Below are 23,274 nucleotides of genomic sequence, written 5' to 3' on the forward strand. Positions count from 1 at the left end.
TTTTTTGCGGTACGCGGGCCTCTCCCTGTTGTGGCCTCTCCCGTTGCGGAGCACAGGCTCCAGACGTGCAGGCTCAGTGGCCGTGGCTCACGGGCCCAGCAGCTCCGCGGCATGTGGGATTTTCCCGGACCGGGGCACGAACCCGTATCCTCTGCATTGGCAGGCGGACTCTCAACCACTGCGCCACCAGAGAAGCCCGATAAGTATATTCTTGATACCCAAACTGGACAAAGACAGCATAAGAAAAGAAAATACTGGCTATCCTCACCATTGAACACATGTAAACAAATACTTGAAAATATTAGCTAAATGAATTAAGCAAAGCCTTTAAAACATATCATAATAAATAAGACACAAAGCAAATATAACATAATAAAATGTTAACTGTAGAACCTGGGTAGTGGATATATGGGTGTTCACTGTACAGACCAACTTTTCTGTATGTTTAAATTTTTTTCATATTAAAACCTTGGGAAGAGTAAGAAATAAAATGTTTGGACCTCTGCAAACTCTAAGAACGTATCATGACAGAATCCCAAGGATGGGTGAACATTAAAAATCTATCAATATAATTTATCTCTTTAATACAGATCAGCAATTTATAAAAACACAATTTATGAAAAAAATAAAAACCAATGGCAAACTGGGAATTTATCACTCATTATCCTGATAGTGTTGTAAGATTGGACTGGGTTTGAGTGGCAGAAAACTCTGAACTATCTAAATTTTTTTTTATTTCCCTTACATGTAAAAGACTGGTTGGGTAGTCCAGAGCCAAGTTCTTACTATCATTTTGTTATGTTTTGTGTGATCTTTATTCCTTAAGATCGCTTCAAGTCCAATATGATTGCTCCAATTCTAGTCATCACATCTGCATTCCAGGTGGCAGGAAGGAGAGAAGGGGAAAGTGGTTATGTTTCCCCTTTAGGGATATGACTGGAATTTGTGTATATGACTTCTGTTTACACCCCAATGGCAGAAACTAATTGTCCTTATTTGCAGACTATAGGATTATTTACATAGAAAACTGCAAGAGAATTTGTGGGCAAATAATTCAAACAAATAAGAGAATTCAGCATTCTGGATCCATGTTCAGGGTGTAAGAGAAAAAAAAATTTATATATATATATATATATATACACACACACACACACACACACACACACATATATATATATATATATATATATATATATAAAATCGCTAATTTATAGTAGATACCTAGGCAAAAATCTAATAGAATACATGCAAGACCTATTTGGGAAACATTACAAAACATTACATAAAAGATGCACTGGATAAATTATGAGACATATAGGGATTGAAAGATATAACTGTGTAGCTCCAATAGTTCCCCCTGTGAGTTTATAATGGATCTATGAATCACTACAGTTCCAATCGGAATCCCAACAAGACTTTTCAAGGAATTTAATAATCCTACCCTAAAGTTCATGTGGAAGATTAAAGAGACAAAACTAACAAAGACAGTTTTGAAAAAGAAAACTAAGGACTGGAGTCTTGCCCTACGAGGCTAATTAGAAGGCTATAACTATTTAAGCAGTGTGGAATTGGAACAAGGATATAAAAATAGGTCAAAGGAACAAAATAAGTTGATACTGACCTACACATATATGGAAACTTGGTATGGGACAGAGATAGCTGTACATGTCAGCAGGGAGCCGTGACCAGTAGATAAATGGTGCTAAGACAACTGGCCATAGCCAGTACATATAAAGGGGAAAAAATATAAATCTCCACTTCATGTCAGAACAAAAATATATCCCACATGGATTAAAAACTTAAATGTATGGGGGAAATCATAAAAGTTAAAAAGAAAGTATAGGAGAATGTCTTCATTACATTTCTTCGTGTTTCCTAAAACACCAAAAGCACAAACGACAACAATGAGAATTTGAATACATTAAAATATAAAAATTCCATTAGACAAAAGATAGCATAAACAGTAAAAAATACAAGCCACAGACTGGAAGAAGTTATTTATAATTCATATTACTGGGTATTAGTATCCAGAATATAAAAAGATCCCTATCAATCAATAAGGAAAAACAAGTACTGCAGTAGAAAAATTGTCAAAGGTTTCAATAGTTAATTATTAGAGGGAGCTAAATAGCAAAAAAAATAAGACAAGATACTCTCAGTAACAAATACAAATTGAAACCATAATGAGGTACTATTTCACCCTTAGACTGGCAATATTTTAGAAGTCTGAGAAGCCCAAGTGTTGGTAAGAATATGGAAAAAAAGAAGGGAGTACCTTTAAACATGGCTGGTGTGAATGCTGTATTGTTAAAAACTGTGTTGGAGAGCAATGTTACAGTATCAAATGAAGTTGGTAAGCACATACCCTATGACCTAGCAATTTGACTTGTGGGAATTTCCTAAAAAATTTGCATACATGTGCCCAAGGAGACATGAAATAGAATGTTAACCTGTAGCATTGTTTTTAACAGTAAAAAAATGGAAACAAACTAAGCTTTCAAAAACACAATTGAGGATAAATAAATGGTGCCAGAGTCACACAATGAAATACTAAATACATATGCACTAAATATATAAAAATCAGGCAGAAAGGATACATGCTAATTTCAGTATAGTGATTACCTTTGGGCAGGGAACAACAGGGACCTGGGCAGTGAGGGTATGGTTAAAGTATATCTGTAATGTTGAAACAAAACCAAAACCCCTAAAACCATTATGGCAAGATGTCAACATCAGTTAAATCTGTTAGAAACAATGAGCCTGGCCCATATATGCAGTCTGATAAGAAATGATTTCCAGGGTATATTGTTAAGGAAAAAAGTAAGCTGCAGAAGAATATGGAGAGTGGATTGCCATGTGTATAAAAGCTAAAGGGGAGGATCAGCTTGAATGTGTCTGAATGATATAAATTGACAACAATGATGGCCTACGAGGGGAGGAGACTGGGGACTGGGGTTCGCAGTGGGAAAGAGACCTACTTTATGTACCTTTTTCTACTATTGGGCTGCTTTTATCACTTGCATATTTTCTCAAAAGTAAAAAATTAAAGCAAAAAAAATTTTTAATTACAATGATTCCTACCCCAATAACGCACTTAAAGTCAAAATTACTGTTTTGAGGACTATTTTGCATAAAAATGTAAGTGTACCTTATGTTTGCCATCTTCCCAAATGACTGATTTTTCCAAAGAGTTCTTGATAATAAGTTCCTTATGATCAGTCACACAGAAATATACGCCCTGCCTTCTGCATCTGCTTTAACTGTGCATCTATTTATATGGGATGACGGATACTTTCCCTAATAAATCTTACCATTTCCCCTGCTAAGGAACTGAGCGCCGACTAAACAGTTGATGATACATGGGAGTTATTCCTACATTTTCCACACACGGTAAGACAAATCAACACAATGCTGACTTCGTCTGTTATAAACACTAACAGCTTTGGGGCATTTGGAAAAGTGGGGAGTGGGGCTGATGTACAACGAATCCACAGTTCTAGACTTTCCTACCAGAGACAGCCTGAGGCAATATGAGAGCAAAATCAGGATTTGGAGTTCCTAAGCTCAGGTGTTTTATTTCCATGAGCTAATTTACAATCAAGAGAGCCCTGACACTGCCAGATCTAGAATTCAACTACTTCAAACAGTGATCTTTCCTCTTATATTCTGCACTGAGTTTTGGTTTTTTTGTTTTTTGTTTTTTTTCTGTACGCGGGCCTCTCACTGTTGTAGCCTCTCCCGTTGCGGAGCACGGGCTCTGGACGCACAGGCTCAGCGGCCATGGCTTACGGGCCTAGATGCTCCGCGGCATGTGGGATCTTCCCGGACCGGGGCACGAACCCGTGTCCCCTGCATCGGCAGGTGGACTCTCAACAACTGCGCCACAAGGGAAGTCCTGCACTGAGTTTTAAAAGCATTGGGTTGTTGGAAGGCTAATCACCTAAGTAGTGATTTTCAAACCTTTTCGCATAGGACCACTTTAGGAAACAAAACAACCTAAAACAACTGATTTACACTGCCTTCCCTTGCCCCAAGCTAGACCCCTAGGGTGCCACACCCCAGTTGGTATAAGTGCAAGGATCTGGTTTATACCACTTTACAGGTGTCAAGGAAGCAGGAGAGAGACTCAGGGTAATAGGGGAAAAGAGGAAAGAGGATCACAGCCAGTCATCTCTTTTTCATGTCTTTCATTTCACAACTTCTTCCTTCCCATGCCTGCTGGTACGCTCCCTTGCCTTGTTTCAGAGCCAAAAGACAGGTCAACTTCACTGCTTCTTATCCAAGTTGGCAGAGGCTGTGGCAGCAGGGTGGTAACTCTGCCTGATGTTCTCAAGCTACAGTTGGGACATGTCCAACAGCAAAGTCACTCAGTAAACAGTTCTCTGTTTTCTCTTTTCCTTGAGTTGGCTGGAATATCTCTGGGCCCTAGTATCACCCACTCTTTAATTCAAGACAAGCCTACAGACAAGAAACTTCACAGTTCACCCTGTCTTAAAACAGTCTTTTGCTGGGTACAAAATACCATCTACAAAATCATTGATGTGCTACATTACTTCAATTCCAAGCCCTACAGATGTCTTTTTGATGGTCTGGTTTTTCTATTTTTAGTAATATTCCTGTACGTCACTCAGTTCAATATTCAAGAACATTATTAAATGACTATTTTGTGCCTAGCTTTGTCCTGAGGGGGAGCTGGATAGGGGAGATTAACAAATGTTGCATGTAACAGTTCTTTATTTTAAGAAGTTTACAAACTAATTGGACAGAGAAAAGTCAATATAAAACAAATAAAGAATAACTCAAGACAAAATATGTTTAAACACCAAAAGCAAGGGTGTTGTAAGTATCAGAGACCTGGATAAGTTAGGAAAAGCTTTAAGAAAGATATTGGACTGGAGCTGGGTTTTTAAGGAGGGGTGGGGGGTTAGGAAGGGCTTTCTAGGTGTGACAAGATGGTCAAGACCTCAGAGACTGGTCTCAGCAGAGCAGATTGTGAGATTGTCAGAAACCAGTCTAATGAAGCAACTCTGATACCCAGAAGACAGGTAAATAAACAAAAACCAAGAGGCAGAGATAGATTAATAAATTAGCTACAAATTACTTATCTTGCTATATATAGACTCCTAGAGATCAAAGGGACCTCATGAATCATGTCACCTGCCTTCTGCCTTCATTTTACAGATAAGAACACTCGGGATTAGAGCAGTAAAGTGATTTCACCATATCAGGTAACAAATTAGCGCCAGAGCAGAAATTCAACCCCAGGGCTTCTGACTCCCAACGCATCATACTCTGCTTCAAACCGCCAGTCTATTATGTTCAGATGACTCAAGGCGAGTTGGGATCAGTGACATACCAATAGTAACAATATGATAAGTACCAAAACAGAGACATGCAGAAGTGATAAGCTCATTTTGTACACAGATACTTGGGATATTTCTAAATTTTTCTTTTCTTGAATTGCAGCATTTATTGCATCATGTTTCACCTCCTCTGATTGACATTCAAAGTCTTCCATAACATGGCCCCGCCTGGCCTTTCTGACCTTATTTCCCAACACTCCCCACTCTACAGCCTCCGTTCCAGCAAGATATGACCATTTACAGTCCCCATCTTTTGCCAGGCTCATTCTCACCTCTGGAGTATTGCTCCTATCATTTCCCCCTTCTCTAAGGCTTTTTCCCCTTTTTCAACACTGACGTAAAACCCAGGTTTTATAAACCCTAAGATCTTCAGCTACCCCAAGTCTTCTCTACACTCCCTCTTAGTTCAATGCAATCCAATTCATTTCAGTACAATTTTATGGACAACATGCTGAATGCCAGGCACTCTTACTAGGCACTCAGGATTCCAAAATAAGTAAGGCACTGGCTGCCCTCAAAGCGCTAAGAGTCTAGAAGGGGAATGCAGACATTACAGCAAATCACTACTACCCAGACTCTTAACAATAGGTACAAAAGATAATAGGTACAAAAGACAGCACAACCTAGAGGATGGAAAAAGAAGAGATCTCATTAAGAGACTAATAGCTGAGGTTAGGTTAATGGATGAGAGGGAGTTTGTCTGATCTAAATCTGGGGAAAAGGCGGGAAAGGGCTATTCTAGAGAAGATAGGATATGGAAATTCACAGTAGTTGGTAACTTTGGTTTTGTTTTGTTTAACTAAACCAGGTTTGGTTTTGGTATCGGGATTTGGTTTGCTTTCAAAGCAGAGTACAAACAGAAGAGAAAGGGGAGATAAGGCAAGAGAGGTAGTCAGGGGCTCTTCACCAGGCTCTGGAGGCTGGACTGCATCCTGTAGATCAGGGGTCCCCAACCCCTGGGCAGAGGACCAGTAGTGGTCCGAGGCCTGTTAGGAACCTGGCCATACAGTAGGAGGTGAGTGGCAGGCAAGCGAGCGAAGCTTCATCTGCCACTCCCCATCACCCACATTACTGCCTGAACCAGCCCCCTGTCCGTGGAAAAATTGTCTTCCGTGAAACCGGTCCCTGGTGCCAAAAAGGTTGGGGACCACTGCTGTAGATGACGAAGTGCTGAAGACATTTTAAGTGTCAAGAGTTAGGGTGGGTGGTTCAATGAAATGTGAGCCCCACCTTACACTGAAGCAATCAAGTAAAGCTAAATGAAGGAAAGTTCTAGAGACAGACCTTGAAGAATGGGTAAAATTTCAACAGACTGAAATGGAAGTCATTACATCATTAGTGGAAACAGCAAAGTGGCCATTTAACTGTTACCTGGTTGCTCTGGGCATGTTAATTTTTTCTCCTGAGACGTGTTACCTAAATTCTTCAAGGACAGGGATTATTTTTCAAAATTCCTTTTAATAGCTCCAAGGAGCTAACACAGCTCTGGATACACAGTGGCCATTTGGTCAATTATCAATGACCTTTTGGGATATGGCAAAAAAAAGGGAAGAAAGAGAAAAGAAAACCCCTTATATCTGTTCATGGCAGGAGCTTGTTTTTATTCCTAATCTGTTGCTAAGAATGAAAATTCATAAGGTTTTATAAATCCATATTTGAAATGAAGATGGTGTGTATAATTGGAAGCTTATGGTTGTCTAATAAAGGACAGAAGATTCCAATTAAACACAGAATTCCATCTCTAAGCATCCTTCCTCACTGTGTGGGCATCCCAACTGCTAAGTTTGTTTAATAGATCAAATTAAATGGATGACTGCTTTTGAAGGGCATCTTAGGGACTTGGGACTTAACTTTGCTTCGGTGCACGTTTCCCTAAGCTCACTACTGACAAAAGTATTCAATCTTACTATCAGAAAGTCAAACCACTTTTAGATATTGGGGAGCGTGATGATATGACATAAATACTTCATGAAGTAATATATATACAGGTTATTTATATTTTTCTTAAGAAGAAACAAAGAGCATTCACTTGGTTTCACCAATTCTCTTTCCCTGCTCCAATGCTGATCAAGCTCTGAAAATTACCCTGCCAAAAATCATTTTAAGTGCAAAGTAATTTTTGTTCCATAAAGATAAATCACTTTATGTGTTCAACAGTGCTCATATTGCATTACATATGTTATTTTTAACTCATAAGTGGTGGAATGCTGTCATGCAGGGATGATATTCAAAATAGTTAACAATGGTACAGCGTGTACACCAGCCATTTAGAATAAACCCTTAAGCTATCTGGATGGATGCCAGCTGCTTCACCTGACCTGTACATACAAGCTACATCTCAGCCCTGGTGTAGTGGACTGTTCAGCTACTTTTGTCCATACATTTTCCATCTGGTAGTAGCCACACATTTTCCTTTGGACAACTGCCCTACCCCGTTCCAAGTGATCTTGAAGGAAAACGGCCATCATGGGACTCCACCTTCCCTTGGCCACAAGGTTAGGACATGTGATCCAGATTTAGCCAGTCAAAGTAGTCCATTCTTTCACCAGAGTAATTGATTGAGAAATGGATGCATGACTCAGTTCAGTCCAAGCAGAGTCCTCCCCATAACTTTTCCTCTGGAGTTGATTGAGATTTCTCCTACTTTGGAGATTGCTAAACTTGAAGAATGTGAACCTGAGGCAGCCGGAGGCCATGTTGCCCTCATAAAGGAGAAATCCTATTGAAGAATGAATCCAAAAAAGAAATAAGTGAAACTGAGAGGTAGAGAGAGTCCTGACAACATTGTTTGAGCCTCTGGAAACAGCCATGCCTATAGCTAGATGGAATCTCCTGGACTTCCCATTTACTCAAAGAAATATCGTCTTCCTTCCTTCCTTCCTTTTTTTTCTCTTAAACTAATTTGAGTTGAATTTCTGTCCCTCGCAGTCAAATAAGTACTGATTAATAATTATGCCCACATAACATAATTCTATATAATTTCTGTTACACAATGCTGAAGAAATCTTGGACTTAATTGAAAACTCTGCTTTTCATTAGATTGTCCTAGGGTTCCAAACCAATACATTATGCAACTACAAGCCATCATGGGTCTTAATAAGGGGAATAACAAAATAAAGATGGTGTTTTAGAAAAGTTTGCTTGGCAAGAGATGTGTGGAAATAATCAAAACAACATATGCTCATACATGTACTCAGGAATATATATATATATATATATATATATATATGTTTACATATTCTCCTTAATTTTCAAAGATGCCAGATACCATTTGTTTTTATGTTAAAACAACTGAAAAGAACTACTATTGCCCATACCTTAAGAATGTTTGAAAATTATTATATATACTTTGCCTTTAATTATTCAGAACACTGAATCATAGATTTACATCATCCATTTATCCGGTAAGCATACAGTAGAAAATTGCTATGTACAAGTGAGTGTTATAGGCTCTAGGGATAAAAAGATGAATTAGACAATTTCTCTGCCCTCCAGGAATTCACATTCTGGTGAGAGAAGCAGAAGTGTAAAAAGATAAACAGTGTAAGAGTTGGCAGGACTGGAACCCTTTCTTTTGCTGGAGGTCTCCTCCTCGGAGGTGCTGTTAGGCGAGAGCTGGACGCAATGAATAGGGTAGGTGCACACAGCTCCATAAAAGCAGCTCCTGAGTATTCCTGGCTACGCTGCTCCGTGAACCATGTAGTCCTGGATTTTCTGGCATTTCAGGCACAACTCAGATTGCTTTGGGTTTTTTTATGTAAAGAACTTTCTCATGGGAAAAATAAAGAATTAGGTATCCCATGGTTGATGAATGTGGTCTTAATTCTCTTTACAAGGCCAGATATAATCTTCAGGAAGTTACTTTGTTTGATTCATATTTCAAATTGTAAATTAAATTTAATTTTTTAAGTTTAATTGTGAACAAAATTCTTGAGAACACAGGGGGGAACGCTTAAATTTACATTTTCAATCATTGTGAAGCCCCTGTTTATTTGGGGCCACTCCTTCCTTAAAGATGCACAGCAGCTACGTCTTCAGAGCGGATTCTGTTAAAAGAAATTCCTCCAGGCTGTCTCATTTTCCTCAGTTCCTCACTGGAATTTCACCATAACTTAACCGTAGCTGGAATTCATTTACAAATTCCTAAGAGCTAGAGGCTAAAAAGATACTGACAACAATTTCTTTCACCTTTTTTTCTTATCCTAGTTCCTGCATCTTTCCGTTAGTGTTGTTTGGCTGCGGTGGATTACTGGAGTGTTTGAAAAGGAGAAAAAAATAAGTCTTTCATTCCTTTTCCCTTCCTTTCCTAACTGTCTTTTTAATTTTTCATGTGGACTTTCAAATTACATGTAGTCTAAAACAGCCTATGTTTTTTTGCTCCCAAAGTAACTGTTAAAAGGGGAAAAAAATATTTTTTGTGTCAGATTATTTATTATAAAGGATTTAGTGCCCGACTTCTAAATTAAATCATCTAGGGACTAGAAAACTCTTTAAAATTTATCTAGTCCAATTTCTCATTCTACAAATATTCAGACAGGTTAAATTAGTTGTCCAATTCACAGAGCTAGTAAGGGACGAAGCCAAAACTAGAATCCAGATCTCAGTATACCTGCCCATTTCTCATAATAGCTATTACAAATCTTCACCAGTGTCTTCATAAACCTTATACTACCACCCCCACCCCATCACTCTGGCCCTTACTTCAGAGAAAATTAAAAGCCACCAAGCATGACTCTAGTCCCACTTTTAAACTTCTTCATATCTCATCTCAAAGTAACACTATCATTACTGTTTCAAGGGGAAACCTGCCATTTGCTATCTGTATCACATTGAGTCCCATCTCCTTTGAGGCCTTTTTCTGTTAATTATTTTTTCTTATGTATATGAGAACCCTGTCTCCATTAGCCCCTTCTTTTTAGTACATAAACATGCTCAGGGACTTGCATTTACAGTGACTTTATGTCCCATTCCAGAAACATTCTTTTCTTTTTATCATAACCAAGCTTATTTTAAGAAAGGTCTCCTCTCACTGTTCCTACATTCTTGCCTCCTATTCACTCCTTTACTTTCAAAAATATGACTTCTGATACTATCATTCAACTGAAAATATTTGGAAAAAGACTATCAGTGCCTTTTTTAAAATTATTTTTAAATTTTTAAAAAAATTTTTTTCAGTGCCTTTTAAGGACATTTCAATTCCCTCCTTTTAAGAACTCTCTTCTCTTTGGGCTTCTTATTCTCCTCTTAACATTGGGTTTCTAAGTTTTTCTCTTTCCCTTCATTCATTCCTCAATTACTGTTGCTTCTCAGGGTTCTGTTCTCAGCACACTTTCTTTCTCATTCTGTACTTCCTCTGGAGAAGTCCCACTTAAATCCATGGCTCAGCTCTCATGCACAAATTTGTGTAATGTACAGAAGCCTTTTAAAGGAAGCATTTCTCTTAATTTTTTCAATGTTGACTGAAATTATTTTTATTATAATATTTACTTAAATATAAAACTAAATATAAATTTCTTATGCTTATAGTTCTTACACAAGTATGCAAACAAGAAATTTATAAAATGAATTCAAATTAAACTAAAAAGCTAAAAAAAACTCAAAAAATGAAATAAACATTAGTATGTGGATGGTTGTGTTGTTTTCTTGAAACTTACTGCCAACTCAAAATGTGAATATGGGGCTGGTTGCTAAAACATAGGGTTCTTTTTAATTTAAATAGAACTGTGTATCATGTGATGATTCAGTTCTCCCACCACTTTTCTCTATTCAAACTACTAAGAAACATTCATTCATATGGACAAGCACATGATGACAACAATTAATTTTCACCTGACCTGATTGCATAATTTACATAGTAAGCCTGGCTCTGTGATACTTGACACCAGCAAGATTATAAACATAAATACAAATGCAGACACTGAAGTAAGTTGGTAACTCATAAGGTGGTCATCCAGATTTGTTGAAATGAAAGCATGAATATAGAAAGCAATTTAGTGAACACATAGATCCCTGAAAATATATTTGATGGATCCCAGGAATCCCAGAACCCTAATTTTGTGAATCCCAAATTTGTATCTATAGCCCCAAACACCCTCCTGAGCATCTGCCCTATATTTCCAAATGCCTAATAAAAATTTCCCTACATGCATTGTTATCATTCCCCACACACACAACCACCTTAACCTGTATTGCCAATCTTAGTTAATGACATCATCATCTACCCAGTTGCATAAGCCAAAAACAATGCATAAGCCAAAAACTCAAGTCTCATACTAGATTCCTTTCTCTGCCTCACCTCCTCCATGCAAGAGTTATTGATTCTATTTCCTAAACTTCTTTCAAAACAATGGTCTTTTTTTTTTTTTTTGATCTGGAAATTCTACTTAAAAACTACCCCAAGGAAATAATCTAAATATTGATAAAGCAACAAATAAACAAAGAACAAAGATGTTCCCTTCACTATTATACTTAATAAAGAAAAGCAAAACAACAAAACCATTTAAGAGCAGGGGAAAGATAACCTAAATACAGTACAGATTATCCTTACTCGGAAACAATATAAAATTACTGTTCTTACAACCCAATCCAAAAATGGGCAGAAGATCTAAATAGACATTTCTCCAAAGAAGATATACAGATTGCCAACAAACACATGAAAGGATGCTCAACATCACTAATCATTAGAGAAATGCAAATCAAAACTATAATGAGGTATCACCTCACACTGGTCAGAAGAGCCATCATCAAAAAGTCTACAAACAATAAATGCTGGAGAGGGTGTGGAGAAAAGGGGACCCTCTTGCACTGCTGGTGGGAATGTAAATTGATACAGCCACTATGGAGAACAGTATGAAGGTTCCTTAAAAAACTAAAAATAGAACTACCATACGACCCAGCAATCTCACTACTGGGCATATACCTTGAGAAAGCCATAATTCAAACAGAGTCATGTACCACAATGTTCACTGCAGCGCTATTTACAATACCCAGGACATGGAAGCAACCTAAGTGTCCATCGACAGATGAATGGCTAAAGAAGATGTGGCACATATATACAATGGAATATTACTCAGCCATAAAATGAAATTGAGTTATTTGTAGTGAGGTGGAAGGACCTCGAGCCTGTCATACAGAGTGAAGTAAGTCAGAAAGAGAAAAACAAATACCATATGCTAACATATATATATGGAATCTAAAAAAAAAAAAAGGTTCTGATGAACCTAGGGGCAGGACAGGAATAAAGACACAGACGTAGAGAATGGACTTGAGAACACAGGGAGGGGGAAGAGTAAGCTGGGACGAAGTGAGAGAGTAGTATTGACATATATACACTACCAAACGTAAAATAGATAGCTAGTGGGAAGCAGCTGCATCACATGGAAAGATCAGTTCTGTGCTTTGTGACCACCTAGAGGGGTGGGATAGAGAGGGTGGGAGGGAGACACAAGAGGGAGGGGATATGGGGATATATGTATACATATAGCTGATTCACTTCATTATACAGCAGAAATGAACACAACATTGTAAAGCAATTATACTCCAATAAAGATGTTAAAAAAAATTATAGTTCTTGGCAGACTAGGTATCAAAAAAAAATTTTAAATGCCCAGTGCAAAACATCTTTAAAATGCTGGTTAAATTAAAAAAAAAATTCTTGTAGATGCATGGCTGATTTATCAAGAATGCAAGAGAGATCCTCAGAAGCCAAAGTAAAGAGCAGTGGGGAAGGGATCATGAGGCTGGAGAGATATGAGAGATCCAGCCACGTCAACCTTTGGTAGCCTAGAGGTTTAGCTTTTAAAGATGATGAGCATGGCAGACAAGAGACAATGTATGTCCAGGGAAGGTAGGATATTATATTGGACTTTGCATAAAGCAAGGAATCTCCAAAAGGCAGTATACTTGGTGAGTAAACTAGAAAACAATTCACCACACAGAGGAAGATGTTAAAGAAAATTTTCTGTCTCAGTCTTGGCCATAAATAAGTCATTCTTGATAATTCAAGACTACAAACCCACCCTCAAATGGGTTTGGTGACAGAATTTATGGAATCTGAATGGTCCCCAAAACACAAGCAGACATTTTCATTCAAATTAGTCCTAGGTTGGTGGTGCCCCGGACATTTAGCAAAATGTAAACCAAATCTATCTCAAGAAATTCAACTTCCACTTAGACCTCAAAAAAATGAATTAAACCACTAATAAAATTTCAAGGAAAATAAACCCATACTACAACATGATGAGACACGAAGAGTAAGTTATTGTGAACAAGTATCATTATAAAATATTTCAGGGGACTTCCCTGGCAGTCCAGTGGTTAAGACTTTGTCTTCCAATGCAGGGGGTGCGTGTTCAATCCCTGGTCAGGAGCTAAGATCCCACATGCCTTGCAGCCAAAAAAACAAAACATAAAACAGAAGCAATATTTTAACAAATTAAATAAAGACTTAAAATCTTAAAGAAAAAAATTTCAGGACAAGACTCACAAAAGCATCAGTTATAAAAATTATTGATGCAGAATATAAAATAAACACATTTAATATATTTAATGAAATAGGAGAAAATATAGGAAAGAATGAGTCTATAAAAAAATTAGCTGAGTTATAAAAGAACCAGAGGCAGTCACCTTGCTCCACCCTACATCATGCTTATAGACGTTTAGGTGGCTGTCGCCTCCAAGCTGTGGGCCCTACAGGGCAAAAACAATCTGATTTTCCCAGGGCCCCATCACTCAGAAAAGCCTGGCATGCAGTGACCTCAATAAAATATTCCTGTATTGAGTCTGCCCCTTCCATGGCCCCAGAGCCCCCCTGGTGCCATGGACTCTGGCTGCTAGCATCCTGTCAGTGTGCTCTCTGGAATGCAAAATATAATTAATGAATTTTTAAAAATAAAAAATATCACAGTGTGTGGATTAAACAGATTAGACAGAACTGAAGAAATAATTAAAACATCTGAAGAAATTACACAAAATACAACAAAGAAAGCCAAAGAGATAGAATATATGTAATAAAGATGAGCAAACAGCACAGAGGGAGGTCTAACAAATATATACTTACAATACTGAAAGATGAATGGGAAAATAAAGGAGAGCTAATAATATTTCCAAAATGATTAAATATATGAATTTTTGGATTCAAGAAGCCCAATATAGTGCAAACAGTAAGAAAACAAAACAAAGCAAAACCAGAAATCTGGACTTAAACCATCACTGGAAAACAGTTAACATTGTACACAATGGTGAAAGACTAAAACTTTTCCCTCTAAGATCAGGAACAAAACAAGGATGCTCACTTTCACCAATGCTATGCAACACTATACTGGAACTTACAGCCAGGGCAATCAGGCAAGAAAAAAATAAATAAATAAAAGACATACAAATTGGAAAGAAGTAAAACTATTTCTACTCACAAATAATATGATCCCCTATGTAGAAAATACCCCCCTCAAAAAAAAAAAACATTAAAAAACTAATAGAGGTAATAAACTAATTCAGCAAAGCTGCAGGTAAACACTCAAAATTAGTTGGGTTGTAGGGACTTACCTGGTAGCCCGGTGGGTAAGACTCTGCACTCCCAATGCAGGGCACCCAGGTTCAATCCCTGGCTGGGGAACTAGATTCTGCACGCATGCCACAACTAAGAGTTCGCATGCCACAACTAAGTCTGCACGCTGCAACTAAATATCCCACATGCCGCAACGAAAATCCCATGTGCCGCGACTAAGACCTGGTGCAGCCAAAATAAATAAATAATAAATAAATAAATAAACAAACATTAAAAAAATAAAAGGTCTAGATCCTTAAAAAAATAATTATTAAAAAAAAATCAGTTGGGTTGCTAATACCAGCAGTAAACATTCTGAAAAGGAAATTAAGAAAACAATTCCATTTATAATAGCATCCAAACAGCAAAATTGGCTCAGGATAAATTTAACCAAGGAGGTAAAAGATTTGTACACTGAGAAGTATAAAAAATTGCTGCAAGAAATTAAAGAGCTAAAGGAATGGAAAGATATCCTGTGTTCATGGACTGGAGAACAATATTGTTAGATGGCAATACTACCTAAAATTATCTACAGATCCCTAGAAATTCCTATCAAAATTCCAGTGGCCTTTTCTGTAAAAATAGAAAAGTCAATCCTCAAGTTCATATGGAACAGCAAGGGGCCCCAAATAGCCAAAATAATCTTAAAAAAGAAGGACCAAGGGCTTCCCTGGTGGCGCAGTGGTTGAGATTCTGCCTGCCGATGCAGGGGACACGGGTTCGTGCCCCGGTCCGGGAAGATCCCACATGCCGTGGAGCGGCTGGGCCCATGAGCCATGGCCACTGAGCCTGCGTGTCCGGAGCCTGTGCTCCGGAACGGGAGAGGCCACAACAGTGAGAGGCCCATGTACCGCAAAAAAAAAAAAAAAAAAAGACCAAGTTGGAGGCCTCCCACTTCCTGCTTAGAAACTTACTACAAAGCTACAGTAATCAAAACAGGGTGCTACTGGTATGAGTACCTTAGACCTTAGACCAATGCAATGAAATTGAGTGTCCAGAAATAGACCCACATATCTGTGACCAATTTATTTTCAACAAGGATACCAAGACTATTCAATGGGGAAAAGAACACTCTTTTCAGTGAATGGATATCCACATGAAAAAAATGAAGTTGGACTCCTACCTCACAGCACACAGAAAAATTAACTCAAAATGGATCAAAGACCTAAATGCAAGAACTAAAGCTGCAAAAGTATTAGAAGAAAAAATAGGAGTAAAACTTCATGTACTTGGATGATGTATTCTTAGATTAGCCACTAAAAGTATAAGCAACAGAAGAAAAAATAGATAACTTTGACTTCATCAAAATTAAGAACTTTTGTACATCGAAGGACATTATTAAGTAAAAAGACAACATCAAAATGGAAAAAAATATTTGCAAATTATATCTGATAAGGGTCTACTGTCCCAAACATATAAAAACTCTTACAACTTGACAACAAAAAGACAGATAATCCAATTTAAAAATGGGCAAAGGACTTGAATAGACATTTCTCACAAGAAGAATATACTAATGGTAAACAAAAACTGCTCTGCATCATTAGTCACTAAAGAAATGCAAATCAAAACCATGAGGTACCACTTCATACCCACTAGGATAACTGTAACAATAAAACAAAAACAAAAACAGAAAATAACTGTTGGTGAGGATGTGGAGAAACTGGAATCCCTATGCATTGCTAGTGGAAATGTAAAATGGCACACCCACTGTGGAAAAGTTTGGCAGTTCCCAAAAATGTTAAACAAATAATTGTCATATGACCCAGCAATTCTACTCCTAGGTATACACCCAAAAGAACTGAAAATAGAGACTCAAACAGAGACTTGTATGCTGATGCCAACATTCATTGCAGCATTATTCACAACAGCCCAAAAGTAGAAACAGTCCAAATATCCAACAACAGATGAATGGATGAACAAAATGTGATATATATATATATACATATATATATATAAAATATATGTTATACATATAATTACATATGAATATAATAGAATATTACTTGGACATAAAAGGAATGAAGTACTGATACATGCTGCAATATGGTTAAACTTCAAAAACATGCTAAGTGAAAGAAGCCAGACACAAAAAGTCACATATAGTATTTTTCCATTTTTATGAAAAATCTATAATAGATAAATCCATAGAGACAGAAAGTGAATTGCCAGGGGCTGGAAGGAGGGTAGAATGGGAAATGACTGCTCAATGTATACAGGGGTTTCTTTTGGGGTGATGAAAGTGTTTTGGAACTAGATACCAATCATCACAATTCACTCCCCAACTATGCCCTCCTTGCCTAATCTATTACCACTCAATATCTGAAAAAAAAAAAAAAAAAAGGCAATTCCATTAGCAAGGGAGAAGAAGAAAATGACTGTTAGGGTGGCATCCAATATGATGCCAACAGCCATTTTTAATTCTATGTATGTACCATGATTTAATTAAGAAATTCCATGTTGAAGGCTATTTATGTTGCTGCTAATTTTACACTGTTATACAGAAAGCTGCAATGAACATACTTGTATCTTATTTATATTTCTTAATTTTTCCTTAAGATAAATTCTTAGAAATAGAATTCTTGTATTAAAGCAAACTTGTAACATTAAAAAATATATATTACCAAATTATCCTCCAAAATGTTTAAGCAAATACATGCTCTCATCACAAGAGTATGAGAGCACCCACTTCTTCACACTCTTAAAAACATTAATTAGTTTATCACTATTTTAAATATTTGAAAATATAATTTAAAATTGTATAACTTCTTTTAAAATTTAGTTTTTAAACTACAAAAGCAAAAGTTGCTTTTTGGAAAAAATTTAACAGTCCAAACATGTAAAAAGTAAACATCCTTCCTCTCCCACCCCCAACTGCCACTATCTCATTCACCAGTGGTAATCACGTTTAACAACTTTTTAATTCCACAACTGCAGGGACCTTATCTTGTTCTTTGCTGAATCCCTGGTTAATGGCCCAGTTCCTGGTATATACTGCATTTAATACATATTTATTTGTAAAAATGGCATCATAGCTGGCATTATTTTCTGAAACTTGACCTTTTCCTCCAATAAATTATAAATATCTTTCTATTCTTTGTATATATAGATCTGCTTCGTTTTTTAAAAATATGACTAGTATTCCATTGTATGGATGTAACATAATTTATCAACCCCTTAGATTATCCCAGTTTTTCACTATTTTAAGCACCAGTGAAATGCGTATCCTTGGAAGTATATCTTTGTTTTGTAGTGCAAATATTTCTGAGGGATAAGGCCTTATAACAGATTCAAGGTCAAAAAATATGTGCCAAATTGCTTTCCAAAAGATTGCCCCAATTTACATTCTCTTCAACATGTGAACGTTTCCCTATTCTCAAGCCAGCATTTGATATCTTAAATATTTTTACCTTTGCTATGCTGAGTTGTTAAAATTTTATCTCATTACTTCAGTTTTAGGCATAACCACTTAGGCAGTGGTTTAACAGTTTCTTACAATTATTGGCCATTTGTATTTCGTCTATAAATTGCCCTTTATATTCTCTACCTATTTTCATATTAGTTTTTTATTTTGTCTTTTTCTTATTTATCTGAAGGAATTACTGATATATTAGAGATAGTTACCTTTTTTCTACTAAATATTTTGAAACATTTTCTCCCCAGGTTGTTATTTGTTCCTTAACACTATTGATGGTATCTTTACCATACATGAATTTCAAAATCAAAAATGTCTTTTTTGGTAGAGTACTTAATATGGTGACTTAATTGCTGTAGCTTACAACATAATATTTTGCTATCTGGTATGGCGAGTCCCTTCTCAACACTCTTTTTTTAAATGTCTTCACTTTTTGCATAGCCAATTTAATTTACCAGATTTCAATGAAAACTGCTTCTCTTCTTTTTCAAAAATGTTGTGAATGGACTGCCATGTCAAATCCCCCAGTTCAAACGCTCTGATTCTTTCCTCTCTCTCCCCAGTAGTCTATCTCTTCAAGAATTCTCAAATGTTGGGACTTCCCTGGTGGTCCAATGCAGGGAGCCTGGGTTCGATCCCTGGTTGGGGAACTAGATCCCACATGCATGCCTCAACTAAGAAGCCCGCAGGCCGCAACTAAAGCTCTTGCACACCACAACTAAGACCTGGTGCAGCCAAAATAAATAAATATTTTTTTAAAAAAGAATTCTCCAATGTTTTCCCTTTTCACTGTTCCCACAGTCATGGCCTTAGTTCAGGCCTCACCACTTATGAACTGAAATACTGCAATAACCCACCACCATGTTTCCCAATCTCCAATCTGACCCTCATCCAATCCATTCTCCACAATGTGATCAAAGATATTTTTCTTTTAAAAAATTGATTATGTGACTACATATTTGAAATTCTCCAGAGTGGCATCTGGATCTTTTAGTTTATCATGACAATGTCTACCTATTACTTCGGTCTCCTCTATGCCCATTTCTCTATAATTTCTTGCTGATTCTCTTTCCAGTCCCTTATTACTCTTCCTTCTGTCTAGAAACTTTTCCTTTGGTTTCTCATCTAATCATTTCTTTCTCCCCTAAAAACTCGGCTCAAGATTCGCCTTTTCCAGAAATATCCATTTGTGATGACACAGTGTCTAGTACGTACGTTTGTGACAGCACCTATCAAGCCATTCTGTATAGGAATGTTCACAGAAATTTTGTTCACAATAACCAGAAAACCTAAATGTCCAGCAGTAATAAAGTTGGTAAATAAGTTATAGTTTATTCATGCACTGGAATGCTAAACATCAATAAATAAACAACAAATTACTGATACATGAAACAATATGGATAAAACCTTACAGACATAATGTTGACTAAAGAAAGACAGACACAAAAGAGCATCCCACCAGCCATAATGGAAAACTTAATGAATCATTGGCATTGGGTAGAGTACACAGAAGGATAATGCCTCTAAAGTAGGGAATAGTTAGTTACAAATTAAGCCTTACTTCAATCCTGCCTAACAAGTCTTAAAATTAAGACTAGAAAGGATCAAACTATCTCACAGTAACTTAACTGTGTCCAAGGACAAAACTCAAGAATATTCATAGGAATACAAAAATACCCAGAATCCAATAAAGTAAAATTCACAATGTCCAGACTCCAATCAAAACTTGTCAGAGGGCTTCCCTGGTGGCACAGTAGTTGAGAGTCCGCCTGCCGACGCAGGGGACACGGGTTCCTGCCCCGGTCTGGGAATATCCCACATGCTGCAGAGTGGCTGGGCCCGTGAGCCATGGCCACTAAGCCTGCGCGTCCGGAGCCTGTGCTCCGCAACGGTAGAGGCCACAACAGTGAGAGGCCCGCGTACTGCAGAAATAAAACAAAAACAAAAAAAGAAAACAAAACCTTGTCAGACACGCAAAATAGCAGGGGGAGAAAATGGTCCATAATGATGAAAAAACCCAGTCAATAAAAACCAACCCAGAATTCACAAAGATGAAAGAATTAGTAGACAAATACATTAAAACTGTATGCCACATGTTCAATTTTCAGTAAAGACACAGAAGACATGAAAAAGATCTACTAAAACTTTTAGAGAAAAAAACTAGAATGGATGAAATGAAAAATATATTGGATGGTATTAACAGCAGATTTGGTGTGGTAGAAGAAAAAATAATGAGCTTGAGCATATAGCAATAGAAACTACCCAAAACTAAACATAAAAAGATAGTTTTTAGGGCTTCCCTGGTGGCGCAGTGGTTGAGAGTCCGCCTGCCAATGCAGGGGAGATGGGTTCATGCCCCAGTCCAGGAGGATCCCACATGCTGCGGAGTGGCTGGGCCTGTGAGCCATGGCCTCTGAGCCTGCGCATCCAGAGGCTGTGCTCTGCAACGGGAGAGGCCACAGCAGTGAGAGGCCCGCATACCGCAAAAATAAAAAACAAAACAAAACAAAACAAAAAACAAAAAAAAAGATAGTTTTTAAAATGAGCAGAAAAAATAAATAAAATGAACAGAGCATAAATCATCCACAGAATAACTTCAAGAGCCTAATATATGTGTAATTGGAGTCCTCAAAAGAGAGGAAAGAGAGAGGGAGACAGGAAAATATTTGAAGAAATAAAAGTCTAAAAATTTTCAAACTTGATGAAAATTATAAACCCATATATTCAAGAAGCCTAACCAACCCCAATATAAGAAACATGAGAAAAACTACACCAAGGCACATCATAATCAAACTGCTCAAAAGCAGTGAAAAAGAGAAAATATAAAAAGTAGCCAGGGTAGAAAAAGGACACATTATGTAGAAAGGAATATAGACAAGGAATATAGCAGGTTTTTTTCCCAGACACAATGCAATAGAAAAGACAGTGATGCAACATTGTTAAAGTAGTAAAAGAAAAAACTGCCAACCTAGAATTCTATACCTAACAAAAATATTTTTCAAAACCAAAGGCTAAATACAGACTTTTTCACATGTACAAAACCCGAAAACATTCTTCATGAGTAGACTGCACTACAAGGAATGTTAAAGGAGGTCCTTAAGGCAGAAGAAAAATAATACCAAATGGAAATACAGATCTACACAAAGAAATGCAGAGCAATGGAAATCATAACTCCTTGGATAAATATGTAAGAATTTAAAATATAAATCCCTTTAAAATATAATTTTTAAACAAAAATAATAACAATGTATTATGGGATTTGTAATATGTGTAAAAGTATGGCAACAACATTAATATACACAGGCTCTTATACTACACATAAGGTGGCATAATATCCCTTAAAAGTAATTGAAAGAATTTAAAATGTATGCTATAAACCCTAAAATTTTTTTTAATTTTTTAAAATTAATTAATTTATTTTTGGCTGCATTGGGTCTTTGTTGCTCTGCGTGGGCTTTATCTAGTTGTGGGGAGTGGGGGCTACTCTTCATTGCAGTGCGTGGACCTCTCATTGAAGTGGCTTCTCTTGTTGCAGAGCATGGGCCCTAGGCACGTGGGCTTCAGTAGTTGTGGCTCACAGGCTCTAGAGTGCAGGCTCAGTAGTTGTGGTGCACAGGCTTAGTTGCTCCACAGCATGTGATCTCCTGGACCAGGACTCGAACCCGTGTCCCTTGCATTGTCAGGCAGATTCGTAACCACTGCACCACTAGGGAAGTCCCTAAACCCTAAGTATTAAAATCACACACACACACACAAAAAGTTATAGCCTAAGATAATACTAAATATAAATGGTCTAAACACACGCAATCAAAACACAGAACTTGTCAGATTGGGTAAAAAAAGCAAGATAATTACATGCTGTCTATAAGAAATATACTTTAAAGACAAAACATCAATAGGTTAAAAGTAAAAGAATAGAAAAATATATCATGTTAATATTAATTAAAAGAAAGATTAATATTACCATTAATTATTAGCAAAGTAGATTTTAGAGCAAAGAATGTTACCAGAGATTTTAAAAGGTCAATTTTTTTAATGATAAAGGGGTAAATTAAGCAAGAGAATATAACAATCTAAAGACATTTATTCATCTAATAAGAGAGCTTTAAAATACACGAAGCAAAAATTAATAGAATTACAAGGAGAAATAGAAAATCCACAATTCTACTAAATGACTTCAATAATGCTTTTTCAATAATTAATAGCAGAAAATCAGTAATGATATGGTAGATTTTACAAACACTATCAACTAAGTTGACCTAATTGACATATATAGAAAACTATCCAACAACAGAAGAATACACATTCTTTTCAAGGGCATATGGAATATTTTACCAAGGTAGACCATATTCTGTGCCATAAAGCAAGTTTCAATAAATACAACAATATTCAAGTCATATATAGTATGTTCTTAGATCACAGAGAAATCAGAAATCAATAATGAAAGATCTCTGGAAAATCTCCAAATATTTGGACACCAAATAAAACACATACAAGTAACATATGGGTTAAAGCAGCAATCCCAAGAAAAATACAAATTATTTTGTGCTGAATAAAAGTGAAAACAAGCATATAAAAATCTGTAATATTTACTAATGCAGCACTTGGGAGAAATTTATAGCACTAGAGTTATTAGAAAAGAAGATCTCAAATCAATGATTTCAGCTTTTACCTCAAGAAACTAGAAAAAATGGGCAAGTTAAACCCAAAATAAACAAGAGAAAGGATAAGAGCAGAAATCAAAGAAATAAAAACCAGAGAAACCATAGACAAAATCAGTGAAACTACAGGCTAGTGCTTTGAAAAATTAACAAAATTGATAAATCTCTAACCTGATCAGGGAAAAAAGACACAAATCATCAATATCAGGAATAAGAAGATGACATCAGTATAGATTTCACAGATATCAAACGGATAATAAGGGAACATTATGAATAACTTTAAGCCAACAAATT

At 36.7% G+C, this 23,274-nt stretch overlaps 1 protein-coding gene across 2 annotated transcripts in view; it reads right to left on the bottom strand.

Moving 5' to 3' along the window:
* ZNF280D (zinc finger protein 280D) overlaps window positions 1-23,274 on the bottom strand; it is a 288,761-nt gene that overhangs the window by 233,949 nt on the left and 31,538 nt on the right. The window lies entirely within an intron of this gene.

The sequence above is a fragment of the Aethalodelphis obliquidens genome, unplaced genomic scaffold, assembly GCF_003676395.1.
Source record: "Aethalodelphis obliquidens isolate GAN/ISIS:26980383/991018 unplaced genomic scaffold, ASM367639v1 scaffold26, whole genome shotgun sequence".
Taxonomy (NCBI): domain Eukaryota; kingdom Metazoa; phylum Chordata; class Mammalia; order Artiodactyla; family Delphinidae; genus Aethalodelphis; species Aethalodelphis obliquidens.